The sequence below is a fragment of the Dromaius novaehollandiae genome, chromosome W, assembly GCF_036370855.1.
Source record: "Dromaius novaehollandiae isolate bDroNov1 chromosome W, bDroNov1.hap1, whole genome shotgun sequence".
Taxonomy (NCBI): Eukaryota; Metazoa; Chordata; class Aves; order Casuariiformes; family Dromaiidae; genus Dromaius; species Dromaius novaehollandiae.
This window is the reverse complement of record NC_088130.1, coordinates 36,377,127-36,404,659: the sequence shown is the minus strand read 5'-3', so window position 1 is coordinate 36,404,659 and position 27,533 is coordinate 36,377,127. Positions and strand designations below refer to the sequence as shown.

At 38.6% G+C, this 27,533-nt stretch overlaps 1 long non-coding RNA gene across 3 annotated transcripts in view; it reads right to left on the bottom strand.

The window, feature by feature from the left end:
• LOC135324168 (uncharacterized) overlaps window positions 1-27,533 on the bottom strand; it is a 91,069-nt gene that overhangs the window by 46,453 nt on the left and 17,083 nt on the right. For all 3 annotated transcript variants that reach the window (XR_010385520.1, XR_010385519.1, XR_010385518.1), the window contains exons 2-3: window positions 17,197-17,279; window positions 13,612-13,725 (exon numbers count right to left, since the gene is read on the bottom strand). This is a non-coding gene — a long non-coding RNA (uncharacterized LOC135324168). The remainder of the gene's footprint in view (window positions 1-13,611; window positions 13,726-17,196; window positions 17,280-27,533) is intronic.

Below are 27,533 nucleotides of genomic sequence, written 5' to 3'. Positions count from 1 at the left end.
AGTAAGACCAAAAACAAAAAAATCAAGTTCCTATGAACCTTCCAGAATGGAGCTATCTTTGTCTTTATATAAATAATTAGTGAAGCAGTCTTTCTGTTTATATCCAGCCTAGCTAGATAGAGTTGTTTGTGTGAGGAAGAAACTGCTGTGTTCTTGATGCAAGCCAAGCACATCCTATAAATTCTAGAGTCCAAGAAAAATTTTTCTTGGCAACAGGTCTGCTCAAGAAATCAGCATGTGGGACATGGGATGCCATGGTCCATGTAAAAACCTCTGGTTAGCAAGTTTTTTCTGCTCAAGCGTCTGTCCTTAGCATTCTTTTCTTCTCCCCCCTCCCCTCCATGGCATTTATTTTATGTAGTCACATTTTCCTAGCCATGAATGCTGTGAAAATTATACATCCTCTTAATACATACATTATGGAAAGTGTTTGTTTTCACTGTTAGAACAGATAAACATATTTTCACCATGTATTTGTTCATGAGCTGAAAAACACAGTCATGTGGGGTGTTTTTAATATCTTGTTGGCTTCACTATTGAGAACATTTGGCCCCAGGCTGCCTTCATTTACATACCATGTCCCACATCTTTTCTATTATCGTTAATTGAATATTCACATTTCAGTTCTCCTGATTCTGACCCCCATTTGGTTTGCACATTCCTCTGCACTCAGTGGCATTAATTTTTCTGGCATTATTGTTGATATTAGCATGCAAATAATTGTTTCATTAGAGTTATCCCCTTCATTGCCAGGGAAAGTGGCTTAAAATCTTTTTGGACTGATAATATCTCCCTCTTTTCCATATGTATAGGTAAGATTAGTATTGAAAACAAATATAACTAAAGAGTTATACTAGTTTCTTTTTTAACCTCTTACATTTAAGTATTCAAACTTTTCTGACCTTTACATTCAAACCTTTACATTTAGGGCTAAGCTTTGTCATCTTGATCTTTGCCCCAAGGTGTCTTTTTGAAGCAAAAACAAGAAGCTTAACTAGAAGGATGTACTTTTTTCTAATCATAACAAAAGTTTCATCTTAAACAACTAGCTGAAGATAGTTGAAATATATCACGAGTAACCTTCCAAGAAGCATTACTTCCACTACAGTAGTGAAATCTGATTCAGATTCTGCCTTCATCCTGATTTTGATGGCTCTGTTCTGTGCATTTCAAGTGCACAGACAAGGGAGACTGTGCCAGACATGTGGACAGGTAACTTAGTTGCTGAATGGAAAATGTACAGAAGTGATAAACAGGTAAGAAATCTAGTGTTTGTCCTGATTAATCTGTGCAGACTTTTTATTATCCAAAGGATCAGCAGAGCTCCTTGTAAATCCAGCTAGGAGAAGGCCCTCTGGGATGCCCTTCAAAATGCTCTGCAGCTCCTGATGGCCATTGAAATGACTGTCCAAAGTGGGGTGTTGGATATTCTCTCGTAGTTCCTGAAACAATGGGTTACTGAACTTCTGCACCTCTGTAGAGAACTACGTCACTTTTTGTGAGCCAAAGAAAAAAATGCAGAAAACATTCAGTTCTGGATGGATTCTTTTCAGGACCTTCCGGTCCTGCTCTAACCCAGAAAACCAGTTCTATGTACGTAGCACATCAGCATTGCTTTATGAGCCAAAGGAGCTTTGAAGTCCCAGAGCAAAGTTTTTCTGGGCCTTCCACCATTTTTGCTTACACCCTACGGAAATCTGTTTAAAAATTGAAACTATAGATATGTATGGACTTCATGATGGTGTACTTGAAAGTCAGTAACCAGAAAGGTTAAGATTAAACTAGTCTTGATACTTTAGAAAGTAATCTTCAGTTATGTCACTAAAGATTATCTCATCTGTGGTATGACAGGATACTTTTATTCATGTCAAGCCCAAGTCTTTCCATTTGTAATGTCATTCCTGGCGGCCATGCCAATGTGTGAGTCCCACTGGAAGAACAGCGTTCATGTGGGTGCATCAGCCTACCAGTACGCCATGTACTAAAGGAGTGAGGGCTTTGATAGGTCTGTAAAAAGAGAATAAGAACATACTGCACAGAAATCAGTGAATGAGCCAGATGGAGTCCAGTTAAATGTATATGAAAAGTACACTGTAAAGAGTAGTTGTAATTCTAATCCCAGATAATATTAAAATGGATAGTAGTGAAAACAGGTTGGCACTTTAAGTCCGGTAAAATGTGTAGGTACCTTGTTTCACTGATGCAGAAATTGCACCTCTGTGTAAGGGTCTGTTAAACTTCTGGGGCAGCTAATTTACCTTCCATACCCAAGATACCGATAAGGGAGATTGTTCTGGTGGATGAAAAGAAAAATATATGCTGTAGATTTCAGGCCCAGCTCAGCCTGTTTTGGAAGTCAGTGGGAGACTTTCCATTGACTTCAAAAGGTGTTGGCCCAGAATCTACCTTACTGTGAGAGCAGATCCCTCTGGGATACGAGAACAGTCAGATCCAGCCTCTAAACACCAACATCTCCAAATCCTGATATGTAATGCTAGAAATCTCAGCTTCAGCGCCAAAGTGGCAGTTTTTTGAGGTCACATCCATCTTTGTGTGAACTAAACAGCATTCATAGGTACTTATTCTTTCTGAAAACAGGTGTAACTTTCAGTTAGGCACCTAAATTGGAATTTGGATGATAAAATATACACAAGCAAGTTTGAAAACTTCAGTGTAGGTAAAGACAAGGAAAAACAGGTGGCGCAAAAGAATTCAAAGGAAGATTCCCATAGAGAACAGGTATTCTAAAAGGGTCAGTTCTTTTCTGTAGGCGTTACTGGTCTATTGCTATTGTCTGCCTCAAACATACTAAAAACTACTGGTTCATAATACCTATAATCTTTGTGTGAAGTTCATCTGTCCTCTTAAAGCCATGGTAAAACCATTTTATCTTATTTGTGGAGAAACAGCACACATCCGTGAATCTAAGAATTAATGTAATCTAAGAAATGTCAGATGAAAAGTTGCAATGGAGCTTTGTTGTGTTCTTCTGGGGGTATTTAACTTAACCATTATGGCCTTGATCCATGAAATGCATTCTAGTGCCAAAAAAGCAGCCCACTAACACCAGCTAAGTATGTGTGTGTCTATGCACAGATCAGATTGCAGGACTGGAGCCCTGGAATGCCCTTAAAGTGAGACCAGACTGTGGTCTTATGTAAGACCTCTTATTCAGCCCAGTTGAAATCAGTGGGGCTATTGGATGAAAAAATACAAATAAGCAAAAGGAATTTCCAGTCCAACCTTAATGTTCCACGTGGTTTGTGTATGTGCATACTCAAAATGCAATGTAATTTTATATTTTATCATTTGAATCATATAAAATCTGCATAATTTATGCAGGATCCCACATGCCTGTTAAATAGTCAGAGTGCTTTTCATGAGAAGAAACTAAAGACAGAACTGAGATGTCTGTCTCTATGTGTATGCATGCAGCAAACAGACCCAATTTCCTGAGAAAAACTAAGTGGAAAGGAACTCTCTAGCTGCAACATTTTACACTGGTTTTCAAAAAGTAAGAGGCCAGTTCTGATCTGTATCAATAATTAATTACAAGGACTTTTTAATTCTTTTTTTCTTCTGTAAACATAAAGCTGCAGTTCAGTAGGACGATGCCTTCATGACTAGGGGAAGCATTATCCCGCAGTTCTAGAAGGCTGAGGTCAGTGATGTAAAATGACACAGGAGCATGTAGACTAGTTATGTTTTAAAGTATGCAGTGAGCCAAGTGTGTGTCCGGAATGCCACAGCAGGAAATGACTTGGATTGCAGCGGAGACATTATGTTGTGTTTGTTTAAGTTGGGGTGTGAAAGGTGAGCCCTCCCAGCCCTTTCATCACTGTGGCTGTGCTTAAAACATTGTCTGCCTGGCACTAAGGGTAAGGTGCGCATTCTCTTCAAGCAGCTGTCAATCTTTTAGCTTGCTGGTTTGCAGGCTGGAAGAGGAGACACGTTCCTGTTTTCAGCATGTGGGCGAAAGATCACGCTCTGGCAAATTAAAGTGGAATGAAAACTGAGTCTTTTCTCTAGGTTTATATTATAGCTTCCTCTTTATCTCTTGTATATACTCTTTATCTCTGCATATACTGCAAAAGTGACAGCTACAAGATCTGGGATAGTCCTTCACTGAAGTCTTCTTTCTCACTGCTATGCAGAGTGCATGCTTGTACATTGTTGTGTTTTGCTGTTGTTTCTTGAGAAAGGATCTATTTATTACCTATGTATTTGAAATGTGCACACATATATTCAAACAAGAGCCAATGAGCATTCACTGGTGAAATGTAAATCCCATTCTACGTAGTCTGTGGAAAACATCTGCAGATTTTAATTAAACTCATGCACTGCAAGCAGGGCTAGAGAGAAGATCTTTAAAAAAGTAGTGAAAAACAAGCAGACAGACGTGTATAGTGGAGCTATAGTCTAACAAATGAAAACATCCTAAGAACCTGTATACCAAGTATATGCATGAGCAATTTCATTAGTGCAGTCCAAATTATACATGATGAAGAAAATATTCAGGGTTCTTTTAAGAACGGCATTTTCAGGTCTTTGCCAGTGTGCTGTCTAGAAATTTCTGTATTTTATGTATCTGCTGTTTTGCATGGACCGACCCATACAAAATATTAGTAAGAAAGATACAGAAAAAAAAGAAAAGGAAACAAGCTCAAGAAATAATATTGATCTCCAAATAAGTTTTAAGATTTGCGCCAAACCAAATGACAAGGTAAGGAAGCAGGCCACAATGTTTTAGCTTCAGTGACAGAATATAACTGCATGTAAAGTGTACATTGTTACTGTAGAGATTCTTCTGATCCTTCTCTGTGTTTCTCTTTGCAACCATAAGATGAGGGGGTGATCACCAGTGGGAAATGAACAGTCACTGCAGTATCAGATTGGGCTGGAATCTGTCATACTTGGAAACCAGTGTGAATAGCGTGGTCTTACACTCAGAATAAGAAAGGAATGTTAAAGTTCTGATTGAGCAAAATGATACCCAGATAAGAATAAAGCAAGATCATTTAGTTCTTGGCAGATATTTAGATCCATTTTGACACTTCCCATAGCTAAAGGTTATGCATCTTTTTAAAATTTTGTTGTTGTTTTTTTTAATAAAATAAAAAAATAGCTGAGTGTTTGTGAATTGCTCAGGACTCATCCTAAATATTCAGTGATATCTTAGAGGTAGTTTACAGTGAGGACAGTCTTACTGAACCCTCGTCTTTAGGAACTCAGTCCTTTGTAATGTACGTTCTAGCAAATAATTGCAATGGAGGATGCATGGCCCTTTCCAGAATGCACCATGCACAGGCAAGTCCTAGCATAAATTATTTTAGGTCAATATATTAAGTATCTTTTTACTGATACCACATTTGAGCTAAGATAATATTTGTAGTGTAAGAAGAGGTCATGGTGGTTTAATCTAGGAAAATGATTATACTTGGTTGAGGTACAGTTCTTTCGGAAGAGGTTAATGATATGTTCCCTTTTTTCCCCCTCCAAAGCGACAATTTATAAAGTCATTTAATCAAAGCAGAAGTTAGGGTCACCTTCACACCTACTTTTTTGTCAGCTTTGTTGATGTCAACAAAGGTTCTGTATGTAGAGTGACTGCAGAAAGTCGAGTGATGCACACTGCAGACCAGAAATAAGCATTTTACTCTGAATGCCCTATATGGTGTTGGCTGTTGGAATGATTGATTAGTCTTTGTGATGTTGTCACGCAATAGACTTTCTAGTCAGGGCTAACCTTTCTTGTAAGGAAACCATAGTTCTAGCAATAATGGTTGAGCACTTACCTCTTTGTGTGCCTTTTGTGGCCATATTGATTTTAGGCATTCATGACCTTAGCTGTTTGATACATAGGACATTATGTCTGAATGAAGAAATTTGCAAATTTTATGTGGAAAGCTTGTCCCACTTAAGTCAAAGCAAAGTTTGCATTTGACTTAAGTGGGACAAGCTTTCCACATAAAATAAAAAGCAAAGTTTGCATTTGACCCTAGCAGGACCGGAATTTCATCTTGATTTGCCATCATTGACGCCTCCAGTGTTGTATAACCCTGATGTGTAGAAATGCTCAAAGTAAATGCAGATTTTCTCCCCAGAACACATGCCACGTGCATATGCCGAAACACAGTTTGATAATTGCTTACCTACATTTATTAACTTCTGACCAATGCCAGGAATCTAAATGAAGCTAGAAAGGATCCCCATGAGTCTAATTCTCTCCTTAGCCTAATCCAGCATTCCTAGCATACCTAGTCCAGTCCTTTGGCAGAATTTCTAAGGATTTTCAAGAATACAGAGTCAAGCTGTTCTGTGCAGCCTAGAGCCTTGTGCTGTCTTTTTCAGCTACTGTCATACATGAAATGATGTTATGGCCTTTTGAAGCTTTGTCATGTCTTTTGGGAGATGCATAGGTGCTACCATAAAATGCTACAAAACTTCTCTTTATTTGCCAAGGACTTTGTTTTATATTGTTCATAGAAATACCTTGCTGCAAAAAATGCATGGCACTCAAATCACCCAACTTTACCTGTCTAAAATTTAGTTCCACTCATCTAGAAGTATTTAGTTCTCTCCCTAGACATAAAAAGCCAGGAAACAAAGAACAGCATAGTAGTTGATTTTGTGTTGGGTTCTCAGTCAGTTCCTCTTTATCATCCAAATGAAATTTCTCTGCTGAGCAGGACTATTACAGTGCCTTGTAGGTGTCTTGCATCCTGTCAGTGCCATTTTGAGTTGTTAATGTTTTTCTGAAGGTTTCAGGTGCAGAGGGCCTAGAAATAAGGAACAATTTGGGGAACTAAGGACAAGGGCTGATCTAGTATGTGGCTTTATGTATTGCTTCATGAAAAGGATGGAGGGAATGAGGGTCATCATGGAGCATAGATCTTCTTTGGGCCTCCACCCTTTTGTCAGAAAGACAGATTAAGTCTATCATTTAGGTTCACATCCTAATTATTTGAACATTATGGGAGAATGGACTAATGAAAAATGTTTTTTTATTCCCTCAGCATCTTTGGGACCATTTTTGAAACCAAAGTGAACCAGTTTCATGTAATGTTCCTTGAGACCTGTTTATCCCAAACTATTCTCATTGTTTGTTTGTACTAACAAAGCTGTTGCCACCATATGGGTGCCACAGGTAAATTATGTTTTTCACTCCCAGCATAAATTACTCAGCTAGTTCTAGTAACCCTCCACAATATCTTTCTTTGCTTGTGCATGTTTTAGAAGCAGAACTATATTTTCAAAAAAGTCTAGGGGATAAAACTGCATAAAGTAACCTAATTTTACATTGTCTGGGAAAATTCTTAGCCATCAGTTGACTATATTCCTGATGCGTTGGGCACTCACTCACCCTGTCTCGTTCCTTCTCCCTTTCTGTCCTGGTTCATAAACACATGCTCTCAGTGAAACTAAACTGGTCTGGGACAAAGGCGGTAAAGTAACCAAAAAAGGTCAGTGTAGGCTTGGCTCCTAGCACTGCTCACAAACCTCTCAGGTCTTGCTCCTGTAGTACAATTACTGAATTGAGCCCATGCTCTGGTGGACCAGGATTCACTTTGTCTGCAGCATAATTTTCTGAAATTCTAGTACTGGAGATATTTAATCAGTTACATACACTCATACATAGGTTAATAAAGGAGGATAGATGAAGTGTCAGGTTATAAATCAGTTGAAGAGTTTGAGTGATCTTTCTCACAGGAATATTGGCCACCTCTGTCGCTAGAATATAAGGAGGAAGCTTCACTCCCAGTGCTCACCTAGAAGTAAGACTTACTGCCAACCTACCATTGTTTTGCAGGGAAGGGAAGGGGGAGAGGGAAGCAGAGGGGAAAGGTCCTTTTTCTGCAGTCCCACAATTTTGCTGAAGGGGACAACTAACAGAAGGAATATTAGCTGGCCTGCAGTTTAACACTGCTACCCTCGAAATATCCGAGTTCTGCGTTCACAGCAATCAGGCATGTCTGACTGTACTTACGAGAAGCTCTGGCTCTGTTTAGGCAGGGAATGGCTTATTTGTATAAGAAAAGGCTGAGTTTTAGGAAGCTAAAGGCTTAGAAAACTATGATGTGTCAGGAAGTTACGGCCTAAAATATTCTGAATTCCTCACCGTGGTCAACTGTATCTGTATGTCTTTAGCTTTTCTGCAGATTAATCTGTGTTGTACTTCTATTACCAAAATTAATAAATGCCTTACAGGCCAGTAGACAACTTGAGGGTGAACTGCAAAGTCCATCTCTTCTCATAAGTTTGCAGGGAGTTGTGGGAGATTTTGTTTCTTTTTTGTAGGGATGGAGCTTGGCTTTGTTGGTATCAAATGGAAGACACTGTGAATACTATTAATAACTGCAATCACACAGACTCCTCTGGGGTGAAGGCAGTTCATGTTTCCACTGTTGCTTGTTTTATAAGATGTTTGTTGATGGTTTTAGTTATCATAAACCTCGGGCAAAAGGATAAATGTACATTTGTTTATATAAAAAGTCTCTCCCTTTCTGTAAATAGCTTGTATTTCACACACACACACGCACACACACATACACTCTAGAAATCAGCAGAAATCTAGATTCAGTGAAAAAAATGAGTAATTCTGTGGGAGCAATCCAAGAATTTCCAATTCAATTCACCTAATTCTACAGACCGAACTCACCCACAGCACAGCCCTACTGACTGTAAAGGGACTACACCATAGATGAAGCTTGCCCTCACACACTGCTGTCAGAGTGCAGCGATAGCTAGAATTGCACCTGCTTCCCGATCAGGCTGCAGACGTACGGCTGGCACTGGCTCAGTGTATGAAAACTCAGTATGTTCATCAAAGGGAAGACCAAAATGCTCTATATGGCTTTATTCATGAGTGAGGGATTATTCTTCTCATCAGCATTTCTCACCTGTGGATCTTGTCTCTTTAATTAAAGGTAGGTGAGCTTGTGCAATGCGCAGACTTCCAAAATGTTTATTTGCTTTCTCTGATTTTTATTCTCCCAACTTCAAACTTGCTAAATGAAAATAATGGGCGTAGATCTAAAATGGAATAAGTAATTGCTTGATAGTGTCTTGCTAACTCTTTAAAGTGCTGTGCAGCTGCTGATGTATGTTTGTGCTGGCATCGCGGAGTGGAGCCCTGGGAATAGGGAATCTGATTTCAGAGAAACAAGAGCTAGCTTCAAAGAAGTGAGCAACTCTCCCCAGCTGATAGAACTTTTACTGAAAGAAAACAACAATGAAGTAAGAAACACACCAGTAATATCTCCTGTTACTCCTCTGCAATCCTTTTCAAAACTTTCTTCTCAATTATCTGATTATATACTTCCGCTTCTAAATTCTCCCTTGTGGTAGTTTTACCTTTTCTGTTAGTTTAGGTGTTTGATTGTAGATTTCAGTGTGAGACCACATTACTTCAAAGCACATTATATTAGTTATTAAAGGAAAAAAGCCCTCCTGTAATTGCAGTATATCCTTGGAGGTCTCTTCAGAGTGGGAAACCAATTTGGGGGTATTATTCTCTAATAATGAGCTAGTCCAGAGTTTTTGTGCACTGATGCTAGGATATTTAAATATTACAGCTAATATAGTTTTATCATATTTATCTGGGAATGAACTGGTTGGAATAAACACATTGCCCACCAAAGTGTGTGCTCGACATTGAGAAAAGGCTGAAAAATGTAGGGTGTGAGAGGCTATTTTGAAAACTAATTATATGCTTTAAAATTTAATTTTTCAAATGAGAGGATTTTTTAAATTAGGAGGACCGGTCCTCCTCCCATTTCATTTAACACCAATTTGGCAATTTAGTAAGGAGAACAAGTCCAGATCTTCAGAGTTACAGATCTGGTCATCCTGTGGTGTAAATTCTTGACCCGAACAAAATCAATAGATCTAGACCAGTTAAGATGTTCTAGTTCACACCAGCTGAAGAACCGTTCTGATATATTTATGTAAAGAGCTCCCCATGTACATTACTGATGTACAATAACATTTTTGCCTTCACTTGTGAAAGATATTTCTTTTTCTTATACTTCTCTGAGCACAATTTCCTGACACTAATAGGTTGGGATATTTCCGTGGGAAGGTTCTATGGAAGTTGTTCTTTGAGTAGGGAGAGAACAGCACCAGTTTGTGTAGTTATTCTGAACGTATGATGGATGAAATGTCAGAAATAATTCCACAGACTGCGGATGTGTAATCCCAGGGGACAAATGCCTGCATTCGAAATCCCACTGCAGGTTTAATTTGCCCAAATGAATCACAATTGCAACACCCTTTGTTGCTTTTGCAAAACAGTAACAAAGTAACTCTGACAAATTACAAACCAAGAGCAAAGTGCCTCTGGAATTATTACATATCACTCATAACTAAATGTAGCTGATAACTCTTAATCAGTTAAAAGAGCTGTAACTAGGAAACACTTTCTCTGGTCCTGATCACTTTTGCTATTGGATGTCTCTGAATTGCAAAGACTTCAGTGACAATTGAGGGCCCAGGGACCCTCGGGAGGTACAGCCAGTGCTTAACTCATTGTATTATATATAAAGAGCACATGATTGTTCCTCTCAATTTGAGAATGTGAAACAGTGAGAAGAAACCACGCTAAGCCTTCACAGCAGTAAAGTAATATATTCAGCACAAACCTGAAAACTCAAAAATGGGCTGGTCTCCTCATGCTGACTGAGTTTAGAGAAATAGTGTCATTAAGGGCTAGAGGGAAAGCCCCATTGCTTAGGAACTAGAAGGGATGGATGGTTTGCTATAAAATGGTACAGGAAAAAGAGATCGGGGAATAAATTCCAAGGCAATTTGATTATACATTTGATACACATTACCACAGACAGTAAATACCTATTGTCTTAATATAATCTGAGAGTTAGTCTTCTCTTAACTTTTATGGTCTCCTGGAGACTAAATCCAATTAAAAAATGTGGACAGTTATTTTAAGATCAGCCTGTCCTTATTTACTTCTTAATAACTGAGTCTGGGAGAAAGGGTTCTTTTCACCACACCAAGAACACAGCTGATGATACCAGCCCTAATTTTCAGAAGTGCCCTCTGATTTTCCAAGCATTAGTTTGCACCCACGACTGACTGGGTGGAAAGAGAACTGTTAGACCTTCAGCCCACATGGCATGCACACATGGAGGGTCTGGTAGATGCCCATTTTTTTTCCCTGTGTTATTGGTGTATAGTTATATACTTTTATAAAGGCCATGTCTGTGAGCTTGCTTGTGTATGAGAAGTCTTATTCCAAATAAGAGTACATTTAAAGTGGGAATTCAAACTCTCATGGGTATGCATTGCATTTTATGGAAATGGCTTCAGAATTCTGGTCCCTGAACCTTAGACAGCTTGGTGGTCAGATGGTGCTTCTCCTTTTCTTTGCTTACTAGCGCTAAATTTCACTTACAGTGTAAAAATTCCAATTTAAGAAATACACAAATGTAGTATACATTTGTAAATATCACTATTCCGTGTAAGCAATTCAGCAACTGCTTTCTTGGAATAGCAGTAATGCAGAAATATATATTATATTTTAGCTGTCTTTTTGTTTGCTATAGGGATGATGTGTAAAGATCCTGGATGAAAGCAGAGATGCTTCACAAGATCTTTGACAATATAGGAGTTGGTACATGTGATTCACTTGGTATTAAGAGGTAAGCTATTCTATAAAAGAGTTTGAGATCATATTCTGTCCACTCTGGCTTATGGATATTTTCATTGTGCGTATAAATGTCTAATCCTTTTTTTGAAGCCTGCTAATCTCTTGGCCTAAGTTATGCATAGTAGCAGTGAGTTCAACAGGTTAATTATGGCATTTGTTTAAAAATGAGAAAGGAAAAAAATACTTCCTTTTACTAGAATCTTTTCTGCTTCATTAAACTTTTTTTTCTTGAGTAGATAAACAGAAGAACCTGATTTACCTTCAGTATGATTCATTATTGTGAATAGTGTTATTCTTCTTACTTCATACTCATTTTTGTCAATTGAGTAGTCCCAATCTGTTTAATTTTCCTTCACACAAATGTGTGCATTTTATACTTTTTGTGAGGCACAGTTCAGTTGTGTGGGTTATCGGAAGGCAGCGAAACCATGCTATTGTGCACTCCTGCTCCCAGGACTGTGTATGGTTACATGAAACAGTCTTTAAATAAAACGCAGAAACAACCCTGGGAGCAGAGAGTGGAACCAAAAGGATGCCCTAAGCATTAGAGCTGTGCTTCCTTTTATGTTCACTTACTGGCCCCATGAATCCTGAATTCTCTCCTTGACTCTAGCATTTTCCCTAAAGGGTGGGAAATGTGAATTTGAATGCCCCGAGGCAGAAGGGGAAATGGGACCCACGTGTCCTTCTTCCTGTGTGACTGCTCTGACAATAAAGCTATTACATACAAGAAGGGGGAAGGCACTATCACTTTCTGTCTCCTCTTCCAGAAGTATTTTAACAGAAAACAGTGATCCCTTCTCAGTTCTTTGGAAAACAAAGAAAAAAGCATGTAAGATCTACACTCAGGAGATTCTTTGGCTACCAAGTGAATAGACAGTTCTGTAAGCTCTTTTGAACCCATTTTGAGGTGCTGGACAGGAAACACAGGCTGCTCATTCAGTATTTTGGATTTCAGTCTGGGACCCTTTTGCTGTAATGCCAGCCTTTGAGGCACTTAAGACTTAGATCACCTAGACGTCTTCTGAAGTCAGTTATCCAAAGCCTGCCTCTCTCGGGCTGCATTGACTCCTGCACATGCCTCTCTCTCTTCATTGGCAGCAGAGGCAGTTTAGACTGCCAAACATTTAAAAGGATGAAATTAGGTAAAATCCCACTTAAATGATTCTGCAAGTTTCAAGGCAGTAGAGAGAATTAAAACCTTGAAATCAGATTTTATACCTTAGCAAGGAAGTACAGAGCTGACTTTCCATTTTTATATTATTATTTTAATGCAGTTGGGGTGTCACCAGCATGGTTTTTAATCTGAGCATTTTCTGCTTGCAGCAGAATATCTCTAGCTAGCTTTGTCTGACCATATTGCACCTTAGCAGGAAATAAGACATACTTAGTACGTTTATTTGACAAGTACAGTTCAGTTGTAACCATTGTAATACTTCACCACTTGTTGCTAAACAATATGCCACGTGTTTTGTTGGAGTGATGGCTTCTCACTAATACGTGTCCTACTAGCTCATTCTTTGCTCTCTGTGTCATCAGCTGGGATAGGAATTTCCCTGCAAACATATAATGGGAGTGACAGGAACTTTTCATGCCATATCAAAATGCTGGCACATCAAGCACAGAAAAATGGCTATCAACGGATGCTTCTGATGATACTCAAAGTTGTTCCCAAACTGTCTCCCTCATAAGCACAGCTGTCCAAGTACCAAGAGAGAACTGGCTTAGTATTTATTTAGCCCTGTCTGGTTTTGCTGAATTGCAGTTCCTGTTTCAGATTATATTTATGCTTTTAGCTGGAGTTAGTGTCTTTTTACAGGAGTTGACTGGTCTTTTCTCACCTGTCTGGGAAGACTAAGACCAAAACAAGATTATCAGCAACAAAAAAGCACAGTTAGATGTTTACTTGGAGAAACTGTGTTGTGACATCTGAGGAATAGGTTTACCTTTGTGCCTGTTACTGGTGTTGCAGACTGGGTGAGATGGGAGGTGCTGGAGGCTGCAGACTGCTTCCCTTTGTCAGTTTTAAGGCATGTTGGTCTTGAGATCCATGTAATAATCTGTGAAAGGAATGGTTTCTGCTGCTCTGCTCGAAAAGCAAAACAGAGGTTTGTTGTTCTATGAAGAAATTATTTACCATAAGTGTGACATTCATATATTAACTTGATGTTTATATATTTTATATTTTATATTTATGTTTATATTTATATATTATTATGTTTATATATTATATATAATATTTATATATTTTATATCTATACTAATGCCCAGACTGACTTGACCAGAAAACTGGATGCAATTGCCCCTCTTTTTTTTTTCCAAAGACTTTGTTTTCCACAAGGTGAAACTCCTTTCATAGTAATGACTGTTGATAATGTACATTAAGAGAAAAGATGTGAGGAAAAAAAGTGGTACGCATTTTTTTCTCTGTTTGTAATAATGTGTAGAAGTCTCACAGCATCTGTATCTTCAAAGTCCCTTTCAAATATTATATACCTATCACCCCATCTCTCAAAGGCACACTGCATAAGGCTGTAGCTACAAGCAGACAGGGTTAAAATGCCTGTTGACATTGCCTGGGAGCCTAGCTATACTAAGGCTCTCAAAATGCGAATTCTTGAGGAACTGCACTGGACTTAGTAATGGCAGGTGATCCTCAAGCATTTTCCTCACTGGTGGTGAAGCGCTAAGGACTAGCTTAAGAGCATAGCTAGCGTGTGTGCCAGAGCCCAAAGTGGAACTTTTGGAGCACTTGAATTCCATCCTTTTCCTCAGATCATAATGCTTTTATGAAAAGTATGTTAAAAATGTCACTAACAGCTTTTAATTTAACAAGCTCCATCACTTTCTAATGGTGTCATGTCAATGAATTACAGCATTAGTACAGCAACTATTACTTGCAGGGTTTACAAGCACATTATCTTTATTTTTCTCATAATTACCCACAAATCTCAACTATCCTGGAGAATATAATCTACTGCAGAGTACTTCCTAATGGGACATGTGTGCCAGAGATGAAAAGGATTCTATAGCAGCAGAGAGCTGTACTTACTATGAAGAAGACCTTGATTGCAAATTAATCTTTTGAGTATCCCTGGCATAATGTATAGATCCAGCAAAGCAAATAAATCTTTTATGGCTGACAAGCGCATTAGAGACCTCTACCCTGAAACCTTTCTGTTGCTGACCATAAAGAACCAAAAGAGGGGGGCAGTCCTTGGGCGACTTGGAGGTGGAACAGCCATCTGCTCTCAGGTTCACCTGGTGCAGCTGAACTGCTCCAGTAATCCTTGGAAAGTGCTATATAGCTCCAAGGGATTGTTAATACAGCCTTGAGGATCCTATAATGATCCAGAGAGTCAAAAAAATGCAGTTCAGTCAGCTTTGTGTCTCCCACACTCACCTCACTAAAGGCCCAGACTAATTTGACCTAAAACCTGGAGTGAATTTCTTTCGTGTTTTGACTCTCATATATTTCACTTCTTTGCACTAAAAATTAAACTAAAAGGAAATGCAAATTTTTATGACGCTAAGCTTTGCCTGCATTTTCTTTCATGATATGCACCAGGTCCTACCACTCAATACAAGTGCGACATATGCTGTTAGGTGGGCCCATTAATTATGGTAGCTCACTAGACCTTTAAAATGAAAGCTACTGCCTTTGGTGGTTTAGGTGGAACAGAGATATATAACCTCCTAAAATATCTGCAGTAGCCCCAAGTTAACAGCCAGTATTTTTTAATCCTTTTAGTTATATTAATACCCTATTTTTTTCTGAAATGGAGTTTGCCAATATAATTTGCAATTATTACTTTGCATAATAAATTCATCATTTTGATCTTCTGACTCTGAAAAGCAAATCACCCTGAATATATTATCTGTGGGAAATGAATTTGTTTGTGTGTTTCACTAAGATATATACAAAATATTCCTCCTTCTGGGGTGGAAAGGAAGGGTGGGATAGATTTTAATAAGACAGAAAAAGAATCAAGACAATTTTTATAATAAAATCCTGTCTAAGCCAAGCTCTCACAGTAACAAATCCCCTGGCAGGAGGCCTGTCAGTGGACCGTTTCCAAGACCTCAGTCTGAACGGCAGCCAGAGGCTCTACAGAACAGGCCCAATATGGCTTGTCACCTTTCCCCTGTGACTCCTCACCCTGCTGCCTCATGCTTTGTGAACTCGAAATCTTGAGAGAGAGTACTTTGCCATCCTGTTTACAAACAGCCTATTTATTCCTCAGGAACTGCTTCGAAGGACATATCCAGGTCACCTAACCCTGTGTTGTCACAGAAACCATGAGCTTCTGACTTTTCCTGTAAGTAAGCCAAAAAGCTGGAAAATTGACTGGCTGGCAGTGGTACTGGATTGCTAAACTGTCAGTCCTCACTTAATTCACTATGTACTATAAACCCTGTCTTGAGTTTTAACGTGTAAAGGCATACTTAAGCCATAACTGTTAAGAGTCTTGCACTCATCAGCTTTGCGTGAAGCAAAGATGGATGTGGATTTTTTTGTTGTTTACCTCAGCTTCGCAAGATAATTTCAGTAGCTGTGCTTTCCTTTATTCTTCTTGAGGTTTAAAACTGTGCCGGCAGCTTCATGCACATTCTTTCCCTTATTAGTTCAGTTCCCAGGCTGACATTTTTGTCTCTGTTACAATTTTCATTTAAGCTAACATCTTACTTGCTGGGTTGCTCATTTGAGTCAATAGTCATGAGGGTTTGCTGAGAATACTAGCCAGGAGGCAATTGCTTGATGTTGTTTTGTTGTTGTTTCAGAAAAAGAATATAATAATAATTAGAAACAGTGAGTCAGTGCTGGTGCTCTTGTGGTCAGATATCATTTCTTTCATGTTAACACAGAACCACTCAATGACTTTTACAGCGTATCAACATCTTCTGTGGGCTGTATCCTGTACCGATTTACAGGTCATATTATTTTATTTACCTAATTGGTGTTGTACTGAGTGGAAACTGGTGAAGAATTTGGCCTTTTGAGCTCTGTATGCATTTAGAGAAGAGCCTTAAAAAATCTTTCCTACTTCTGATCTAATTCCATCATTTAGTAAATGTTCATATTTAGGCTTGTAATCTGACTTGATAAAATTATTCATGTGTATCTTTTCTTCCCACCAATACTTTGGCACAGCAAATGGATAGATCAGTGTACAGTAGTAAGATCTTGAGTTGCACATAATGTTCATCTGCCTCTTTGCAGACTGCATGTGAATACAGTATTCAATAAGTGCATAAGGAAGTATTTTTATTAGGCTCTTTTTTGCAAGGCACAATGGGCTAAGGTGGCTTTTTTTTTTTTTTTTTTTTTTTTTTTTTTGTTAAGAAATGAGACTGCCACTTCCACATGTGATATTAAAGAGCTACTACCCCCATATCTTTTACTTCTGTAGTCAATGCTGAGATCTCAGCCAAGGGCACAGCCTAGGCATTTGCATGTCAAGATGAAAATAATCCATTTTGAACCTCTATAGAAAATGTGGTAATAGTGGAAGAAGCTCAGAAAACATTACCCGTCGCTCTGTGCCATGGAAGTCTTGAGGGAACAGCATTCCAAAGCAGGGTGTGATGCTGCAGTACAGCGTTGCCTGTAGTGCTGGGAAGAGCACAAAGGAGAATTCAGACACAACAGCAGTTATCCTGACAAAGATTACATCTATGCTGATGGGAAAAAAATGTCAGAAAAAGAACTGCCGAAATAAAGGCTGGCTTCATCCTATTTAGTGATACCACTTAACTGAGATGTCTAAGCTAAGAGTGCTGTGACCACAGACTCCCCCAACCAGTCAGTGGGGAGAGAGAGGGTTCTAAGTTAGATATTAAATGTAGGTGGGATGAATTGAAGCCAAGACCTATTAGACAGGTACTGCAAAGTTTGATCTATGTGTAGACTTGCAGCTGGCTGTGCACTGTTGTGTTTTGCCATCAGATCTCTTCTTTTAGAATGCGTGTTACATAGCTGGTGCTGATCTGGCTGAGGCATGTGCTGCTCGGATGGAGTGATATGCACCAGTACGCCATATTGTCCTTCGCTGTTCTGGAGAAAGATGCATATGTCCTTTCAGAAAACCTCCAGAGAGTGAGAACCACTGTTCCTGCTGAAGGCCTGCATGCATGATCCAGAGCTGAAAGATACAGCCAGTCAGCCTACTGGAGGTATCATGCGTGTGTGACAGGTAGTCACAATTTGCTATAAATTCTGAGTGTGCAGGAAGCTGGGAGATCTACCATTTGTGGAGAAAATACCTTGCCTTATAAAACAGCTCAAATGCAAAATTCAAAAGGGACTGCTTCAATCCTACAAGCAAAAACCTTTTCCCTTATGAGTGACAGGGTTGTCAAGGCACCACTGAGCTGGAATTCAGCTCGTCCTCAGACTGGAGTCCTACCTCAGTGCTTTTTTCTTTCCCTTTGAACACTCGTACGAAGCCCGACTTGAGCTGTCCTATAGGTCCCCAGTCACAAGGGTTATTCCATCACAAACTTTGCCAGATTAAAACCTTTTAAATGTCCCTGGGAGGAACTGCAGCAAATTTGGACCCCCAACCTACAACTCCATTGCTATGTTCAGCACTAAACTACCTCCCTGCTTTCCAGGGTAGAACTTAGTGGCAGCTTTCTTGCTTTTTAGCCAGCGGGGCTCTCAGATGCAGTACATGTCCTGTTCTAGCATGTGGAGGTGCTGGGTTTGGTGATAGTATGTGCACCATCTGCACATTGCACAAGAAGAAAGTAAAACTCAGAAAAATTTTCTCAAGGGTTATAAAGTTCTGGTGTGGATGCACCCCACTGTCCACAAGGTAATATCCATTCATGGTAGGATTTATTGCTCAGTTTGCTCCTGAACTCTTTTGCATTGTGGATTATGGAGGATACCACATATCTTTTCTTCACCCACTGTCTCATCTGTAATTATCTCTGTTTTCCTCTTTCTAGCTGGAAGTGAAAGCTTAGCCTTCAACTAAGCACAGGAGAAATTTTATTCCAGTCTTTGGCAGGACAGTCAACTTCTGAATCTGCAGCAATTTGCTGAACCTGTGCCCAACAGGACTCTTCGTAAGAGTGAATACCAATTCTAGACTTGGCTCTCTAGAGCCACTCCCACTAACTGATGTACGTAACTTGTACCTAAGCAGGTTTAAATGATGGGTGTGAACTGTGGAGTCCAAACATACATAAAGACAAAGTTACAGAAAGAAAAGCAGCAAAGAGAAAAGAGTGATGAAGTCCAGTGTTTTATACTGTCTTGTATCTCCTCAGACCATCAGCTTTTTCAGCTGAGGCCTCAGCATGTTTGCACATCTGGAAACATCAACAATCCTGATTTTAAACTTGGCCTTTTCGATATCTGCAAAGTGCTGAAGGAAATGCTCCCACATAACTTACTCCCGTGTAAACATACTGTCTTTCAGGTTCTGGGGAGGAAAAATATACCACTGGACAAAAAAAAAAAAAAAAAAAAAAAAAAAAGGAAAGACTTGGGATCAGAAGAGGCATATAATATGAAATAAAAATTGTGGAAGACAGTGTGCAAGAAGTCCACAGGCTTAGCAAGAAACTGCTAAAGACTGCTTTTTAAATAGAAGAGTATGTGTGTGTATATTAATGAGGCAACTTTGTTGGCAAACAGATACAAGGATGTATGTTTTATGTTATATTTTAGCTGTTATCCCCCTGATTAAAATGTGCCCTTTATTTATTGCTAGAACAGAATCTTCAGAACAAGCATACCCAATCTGTAGGATCTAACCTGAAATTTGGAAGCCAGCAAAATTACTCTCAGGCTCTCTTTTTGCCTCTGTTAATCCACAAGGATTCCTCCTTTGAAACAATCTTTTGTTATTCTTCTCCAGAACAGAACTGCTCCCATGCCCTTATTCTCTAGCTCACCTGAGAATTATCCAGGGTCCTAAATGTTAAGATTGAGATCTTTTCTGCAGAAAAATCCTATTTAAATCTCCTGGATATTTGGTAGGAGGCAAAGACTCAAAATCTGCAAAAATAATATGTGCTAAAATTTGCGGAAGGAATAAAATTAATGCATATGCCATGGCACTACCCTGTACTACTTCCCATCTGGGAGGAAAGAAATAGGCATTTCAGCTTAATAATATGCATGGTTCTCCCATTAGATTCCAGAACCTCTTAATGTAGATACACATCATTTTCTGGATATCAACAAACCACTTGAAGTATTATTTATACTCAAGGCTAGAATGATTGCCATGAGAATAATTGTGTAAAGGCTGGAATAGGAAAACAAAATTAACATTGCTGAATGGTATTCAGGCCTCAGTGATTTGGCAAACGTAGCAAAGATCACATGTCAGTTAAATGACAGATACGAGCCATTGCAAAAAATATAGTGGTATTTCTTGAAAATCTCTGATAGAGTAAAGGTTAATCTTATTAATGTTCTGCTTTGTATGTAGTTGTATGAATTCCATATGTTCTTTATGATTTCTGTTTTCAAACATCAATGATATTTGATTTTTTTATTAATAGTGTGTAAGGATGTATTGATTTTTTCCATTGCAAAAATAATTAAAGCTATTAAGCTTGGAAGAAAAAGATCTAAACAGATTAAATCCCAGCCTACAACATAACTGAGCCAATAAAACTAATGCTTCCATCAGTAATTACAGTGTTTTAGCCTTCATGATCAAATTTAAATGTATTTTATATTTTTCTCTTCAGGGTGCAAGAGTTGCTTTCTCCCAGCCAGCCTCTCCACAGCTTTATTTGGGGTGCATAACGTTTTAGATTCCCCCTGGGCACCCTGAGCCAGTACCAAGCTTATGAAACCAGCAAAAAGTTTCAAAAAAGAGGAAACATGCACAGTCTGCCTGGTATCAGTGATCTCTTGGTAATGCAGGCTGATTTATTCTGCTCTTCCTTAAAGCTGTCATGTAGATTGCTTTAATTCGCAAATGATGGTTGTGTAACTTTCAGGAATTCATGTGCAGGCGATATGCAGAGAATAATCTCTCTGATGATAGTCTTGTATTTAAGCCTATTTTTACCAGATTGTCTTTGTCCATCTTTTAAACAAAGATGCCCGACCCAGGTCATCACTTCCTGTTAGTTTAAGTTCTGGATCAAGGTTTTAATTTGCTTGTATATCTTCCTTCTCTTCAGTCTCAGCCTTACAGGCACTGGTTTGTTCTCAGGTCCGCTTTAGAGAATGCATAGGGTACTGTAATTTTCATAATTACCAAGGACTCTGGAAATTCCTCTCATATGTGAGTAGCTTCAGTTACTTGCGCAGAGTTTAAAGAATAGAAGTAAAAATACCTTGACGGGGTTTGAAATACATTAGAGCTATGTTCCCATTAAGAGAGGTGGTGTGCTAGGGTCATCATATGTAAAGCCATGTATGTAGCTAAGAGGAGGGAGATGGCCCCAGGAAAGCACCAGAAAAGCTGCACTGAAGCAATCCCCTGTGAACGTTTGAAAACAATAGGAAAAATAGCCCAACAGAATTTATGCTATGCTGACAACCAGTGAGTTGCAAACCAAGTGCAAGGCTATGGGAACAAATGCTGGAAAGGCACACATTCAACATCTAAACCAAATGCATCAAAGCCATTGCTGTCTCAGTGCTGCTCAACACACAACTTTCTGCCAAGATGCCAGCCTGAAGGCTATATGAATGCTTGAGACCTGCTCTGGTGTGCTTGGGCATGTCAGGGGACACAATGCTGTCAGACGTGGTAACACTCTAGCAGACTTTTCCATGTCCTTTCATGTTCCACACCTTTGCCTGACAATGAGCAATGTGCAGTCTGTTGACCCGTAACGAGCACTTTTTCCCTTTCATGTTTAACCATATTACATCTGGTGCCATTCCACATGATTTCCATGAAAGACAGGCACGTGGCCTAAAGGTAAGTGCATTTTCTATTTGAACCATTAGTTCAGTTTTTGACCTGCCACCTCTTCCATTCTGACCAATCTTTTAATCCACTAGATTTTAAAACTGCGTGGGCTTTGATTTTACCTCTCGGTCACCCTTTAAATCATTTCTTATCCCCTAATTCAATTAATACAGCTTAGTTAAAATTGTTACAAACATCTTTTGGGGGATTATACTCTTAATCATAATTTTTAAATGAATAGAATATTCAATAATCTGTATTCATGATGTGATCAGAAATAAAAAAAATCCTGTGAAAGCTATTTAATAATATTCTAAACGACTCAGCATTTAATTAAGGTTATTAGAGGATTAGAACTGAGATAGAAAGATGAATAAGAAATAAATCTGAAGTCTTTAAACATTGTTTTTAAAATGAATGACCACATTAAGATTTTCCAAAAAATGAAGTGGTAATACATTTTTTCTCTCACAAAATCCTGCTTTAGAGATATGTTTTTTGTGTTTGGGGGGAAGGGGAGGAAATTAAAGTCTTTGAAATTGTTCTATAAATAATGTGGACCCATTGAGTATCAGTCTGTCCCTTTACCGGAGCCAAAATAAGCACCCAAACACTGGGATTGTCTCTCTAACCGCAAGAAAAATCCTCTCCTATCTGCAAAATTAGGAACTCTGTTGAGGCTTTTGAACAGAACCCAGTGTGGGAAGATGTACTGTTCAGTGAGTGTACCAGAGGACGTTATGTACCCTTTCTCTCAGACCTTGCGGTCTATCGTGTACTCCACAGCCACACCATTTCCAGTCCATATTATTCCGTGCTTCCTTGTATGGAAGTTAGCTTTGCTGCCCGGGGCAGACACTACTACAGTCTTCCCCCTGCACACAAGTATTAAGAGATGTTATTTAAGACTGTCAGACCAGCAGTTGGGGCTGCATCTGATATACAGATGCAGGGCATAAATGCTTTTTATAGTGGTTTTTCACCTTGGACACTCTCACAGATTTCAAGCAGCCTCAATCTGGTTTTCATTTTTTTAACTTGGGTTCCCTGTAGCCATTCGAAAGTAAAATGCACCTCACTAAACCTATTCTAGGGGGGATTTAGGATCTGATTGTGCATTTGTTCTACAAATAGCTCCCACCCCAGTCTGTCCGTCATTCCACTTGCATAATTTCCACAAAAGCCTGAGGGAGTTCTTCGTGCAAAAGGACTTGAGGGTCAAGCACACTTTAGAAGAGATTCACTTTACTTTTTTCAAAGTAAACTTAAACAGCTTTAAAACTGTCCAGCATTTCCAACCTTAGATCAGGGCTAGTCACAAAAGGGCAAAATGTCGCCTGCTATTTAGATGTTTGAGGCTTGTTTTCCACAGGGCATAGGACCGGTCTGAGTCCCAGTGCCACATTTTCACGGAGCTCAATGTGCATTGAGTGTGGGTGTAAGACACTTAAAATAATTTCAGCAAAGTCAAATACTCAAAAGCTGTGTCATCACAGCAGATTACACTCTGAGAATAGCAGGAAGGAATTACATTGCACACTGTTAAAATGTTAGCAACCACATTTCATTTTTGAGAAGGCAATTTATTTGTCCTGAAATAAAGAGTTGATTATATCTCTTATTACTCTTACAAGAACTTGATATATCACAAAGTGGAAGAGTTACAACATGTACCAACTCTCAAGCAGGAAAAATGAACCTGATTCATAATTCACTTTGAGAATGTCTAGTTAGTCAATCAAGTGATTTGTAATCATAAAGGCTGCCAGGAATTGAATGAATAATGGACCGTACTAAAATCCGTGGATTTTCTAGTATTCTTATTTCATTATGTGACTTTTATTGCTATTTCTGATAGTTGTCTCTCTTTCAGTAGAACAAATTAAACTATTCATATTTACTGGAAGGAATATATTTGAATGTTTAATGTGCATAATGAATATACAAATGGAGTGACTGCTGTATGTAACAACCAAATACGAGATTTTTCTCCACAGAAGCTAAACCTTTAGGACATGAAACTTAGATGGAAACAGTTTTTCTCTTTCCCCCTCTCTGTTTTTCCTCTTGAAAGGATTTTTAGGGTAATCAATCCTAGCATAGATCATATTGTTACAGTACATTTTCTCAAGTTGTTTTATAACTATAGAAATGACATAATTCATATACCATAGCATCTGTTTAAGAGCAGCTGCTTTACCCTGTTTCTGTAGCTAGGACACTACAGAATCGTACGCTGTATGATTATCTAATAAGATGTGACCTCCAACTTTGCATTTTTAACAGTGATCTGATAGAACTATAAACAAGAAACAACCATTCTAAATCGGAAACTGTTTCTGCAGAAGTCATAGCTTAATACCTGTGTTGTTTAAATGTAGAAGTGCAGATTTAAAATACGTTTAGGTTTTTTTTCAGATTTTTGCTACAGATCAAAACTTCTCAACCACACAGGTAGCATTACACATTGAAATTTCAACTCATTGTTTTGATATTTTATTGTTATCTTCTAATTTTCTAAATATGTGTTTTTGGTATTCTGACAACTGAATCAGACAGTGTTGTGATCTAAAAATGATCAGTGCACCCACTTCGTGACATACCTTATTCTTGGCATGTTCCCCTGTGTACAGAGCAGATCTATTAACAAATTTTTGCCTCTTGTTCTGTTTTACATTTATACTGATGTAATTTTGTTTTACATGGTGAGGGGTTTATGTATGACAGAGAAAGAAGAAGTGTTAACTAATAAAATGCATTTAGTATATATTTTTACAACTGCACTGATAATACTTTAAACAGAAGGATTTTAAGTGTTTTGCTGGTCCTGTATCTGCAATCCAGATGTGAGGTTTAGACTTTCCTATTAAACCCAAAAGTTATTTCTTCATTAAAAGAATACACAGGACATGCGCATAACTTCACCTAGCAGTGAAGTACGTCCAGTCCGTACTAGAATGTGACCAACACAACACGATTTGTTTTGAGAGTAGGAATATCTTTTGTAAGGGGCTGATCCACTGAAATTGTACAGAAAACTGATTTCAGTGGTATCAGTAGGCTTTGGATCAAGCTCCCAAATAAACCTGAATTTAGCAAAACAGGATGCAGTTAGCCAAACTGGAATATAGCCAAGATGCTAGGGTGGTCATCCCTACTGTTACAGATGTTCTCATGCTACTTTAAAATAATCACAACGGATCAGAGCCTACATTTTCCACCTTCTCTAAGGCTGTTGTCTTTTTAAAGGGACAGCATCAAACCAAATCTGAACTACAGTGGAAGTGTAACCAGTTGCAAAATTCATGTATTCGAACATCTTTTATTTCCAGTAAAAATGCAGCATTCTGAACATAAATCTATGGAAATATTTATTGTCCAGATGGGATACTGTTGTGTCAGTGAATGAAAACAAGAACAGAAGTTCGAAAAATGAAATAGCAAAGTTGACTGGATTATTCTAGCTGTGTCAACTAAGCTGAGAAGAGAAAATTTAACATAATAAAATACTGAAATAATTTTATCTTTACTATTCAACTGCCTGGGGAAATCCTGAAATCAGAAGTTAAAACACAGTTAATTTTGATGGAGAAGTAACAAAGTTCATTTTTAATGTCATTTCTCCCTGCTAATGTCACCTTAAAAATGGCTTAGAATGCAAAAAAAAAAAAAAAAAAAAAAAACCCACGAAGTCAAAATATAGTTTTAGTCTGGTGTGCAGTATTGACTGGATTTAGGTTTGATGATACTTTTTCCGACTGAAGTCACTGCCAATAAGTTTCTAGCTGAATAGGGGCCTTTAGCAGTTGTTGTAAGTTCTTGTTGACCACTCTAGAAATGGATGTCCAGCAGGGATCATTTTCCAGCAGTCATGAGCTCATGCAGAAATTTTAGGGTTGTCATGTTAGAAAGGAGTGCTTCCTGGGATCAGACTGCCGCGCTTCCCTTTCGCTTTGAGCAAACAGCCGAAAGGAACTTACAATATGGTTTACTAGCGACAGTCTCCCCAGTATCCTGAAACATAGTACAGCTGAAAAGTTGCTTGGAGCCAGAACAGTATTTCTTTAGCACTGTTTAACGTAGTGTAAAATGAAAGGAATGGTTGGTGTAGCTAATTTTAATAGCTATGTAAAGCACTGGAACTATGTAGGATCCCACCATTTTTAACACATTGTCTGTGGTCATAGTAATGAGGCACCCATGTAATAAGCCATGTACTTTTAACTTTTTGCTCACTGAAAAGTAAATAGATGTCTGTAAAAACTAAAACAAGAAATCCATGTTCATTCATACAGTGTCAGTGTTCATGCCCTTCGCAGAGAAGTAGAAATTTGTTATTCATTAAACACTGAGTTTTAGCTAAACAAATAGATTTAATTATGCTGTACTTTCCATGTTTTTGCAAACTACAGAACTTTGATCTTTGATATAACAACACATACAACAGGGAGGTGAATTTTACTGCTGCTGGTATAAATGCCCCATAATAGCAGAGGTTAATGGGTGGGCAAGAGACCATACTTCCTCTCTAAATACTGCTCAGAAGTCTGAGAGTGTTAACCACTTGAATGCCATTTCATACATTAGGCAACCTCATTTAAATTTCTAGCTGAATATATAAAAAAGAAAGGAAAGTTGTAGTTAAATCGCAGCAGACTTTTAGACACCCACAACATACCAGCTGTTGCTTGTCATTGTCTGTTTCAATGAAAAATGCAATTATTGGTCTTTGTTGGGAGAACATATTTTCTGTAGAAGTGGTGGTGCCCACTTTTTGGCAAGTCTGACTGTGTTTGTACCCTGGCATACCAATTTTTTTCTGATTTTTCATTGGGCAATTTGAGCTTAATTTCTTAGAAGTAAACTGACAGCAACGTAGGTGAGATTCCCTGAAGTTTCTCATCTGCATAGAGCCCTGGAGATCTCCATTACTTTCATTTATCCATTATTGTTTATACTTTCATTCTACTCACACACATAGTTAGGGATATATGGTCTTCAGTAAAGAAGAAAGCTACTCCCTGCTGTTGAACATGGCAAAAATGAACTGTGTCAGAGGTCTGACTGCATGTTTACCTTTTCAGTCTGCATATTCCCATTAATACTATCCAGAAGTTGGGCCCAGGGCCTAGCAATTTTCTTATACAAAGTATATAAAGAGATGGATTCAGGGTTAGCAAGACACTATTCCCAGTTGTACCCATCAGAAAAGGTGGCTTTGTTTCTCTTCTCCATCAGTTTGTTTTGCTCTGTGCCTGTTGATAAGGGCCAACCAAAGCCAATACTTGAATCATCGAGAATTCTGAGATTTTATGCCTCTAGCAACTAAAAACAAAGTTCAAGACTCTCAGAAAATGTCAGAAAATTGTTAAGTATACTCAAAATACACTGTTTTAACCTTAATGAAGAATTCATTTTTAAGACAGGTTCTTTCACCTTAGTCTTGTTTCTTGTCTTTATATGAACTAGACGTGATGGATAAGATTTTGAGATTGCTGTAACAAAATGTTTTGATGCTTCCCTATTTAAAAAAGTGATGAAATTGATTATTCTTCTGAAACATGCTTCTGTCAAATCAGCATTGTCCTTGGAAACTGTTCTGTTGGATAATTTTTGGCCCATTAACAGTTTGGTCGGTTAGCAGTGCACTGTCTCTACACTACTGCATGTGTTGCGGCTCCATCTGATATATCTCACATTCGACCTCAGTTTTCTACAGTCAGACAGCTCTGTATGAACTTCTGGATCAGGTAAGTAGTATCTCCAGAAGTGTGCTTAGGATAAAAGCTTCCAACACGTGAAGGATCTCCCCAGTATTTGTGCCTGTGGCCATTTTTCCGAGCATTTAGAGTGCCCAGCCTTGTAGCCCTGCAGTATGCGTGCAGGCCTTAGTCACGTTTAGCTCAGTTGCTGAGATTTCAAGTTTATTCTGGTCGTGGGCCTGGATTCATGGATTTGGGATTCTGCCACCT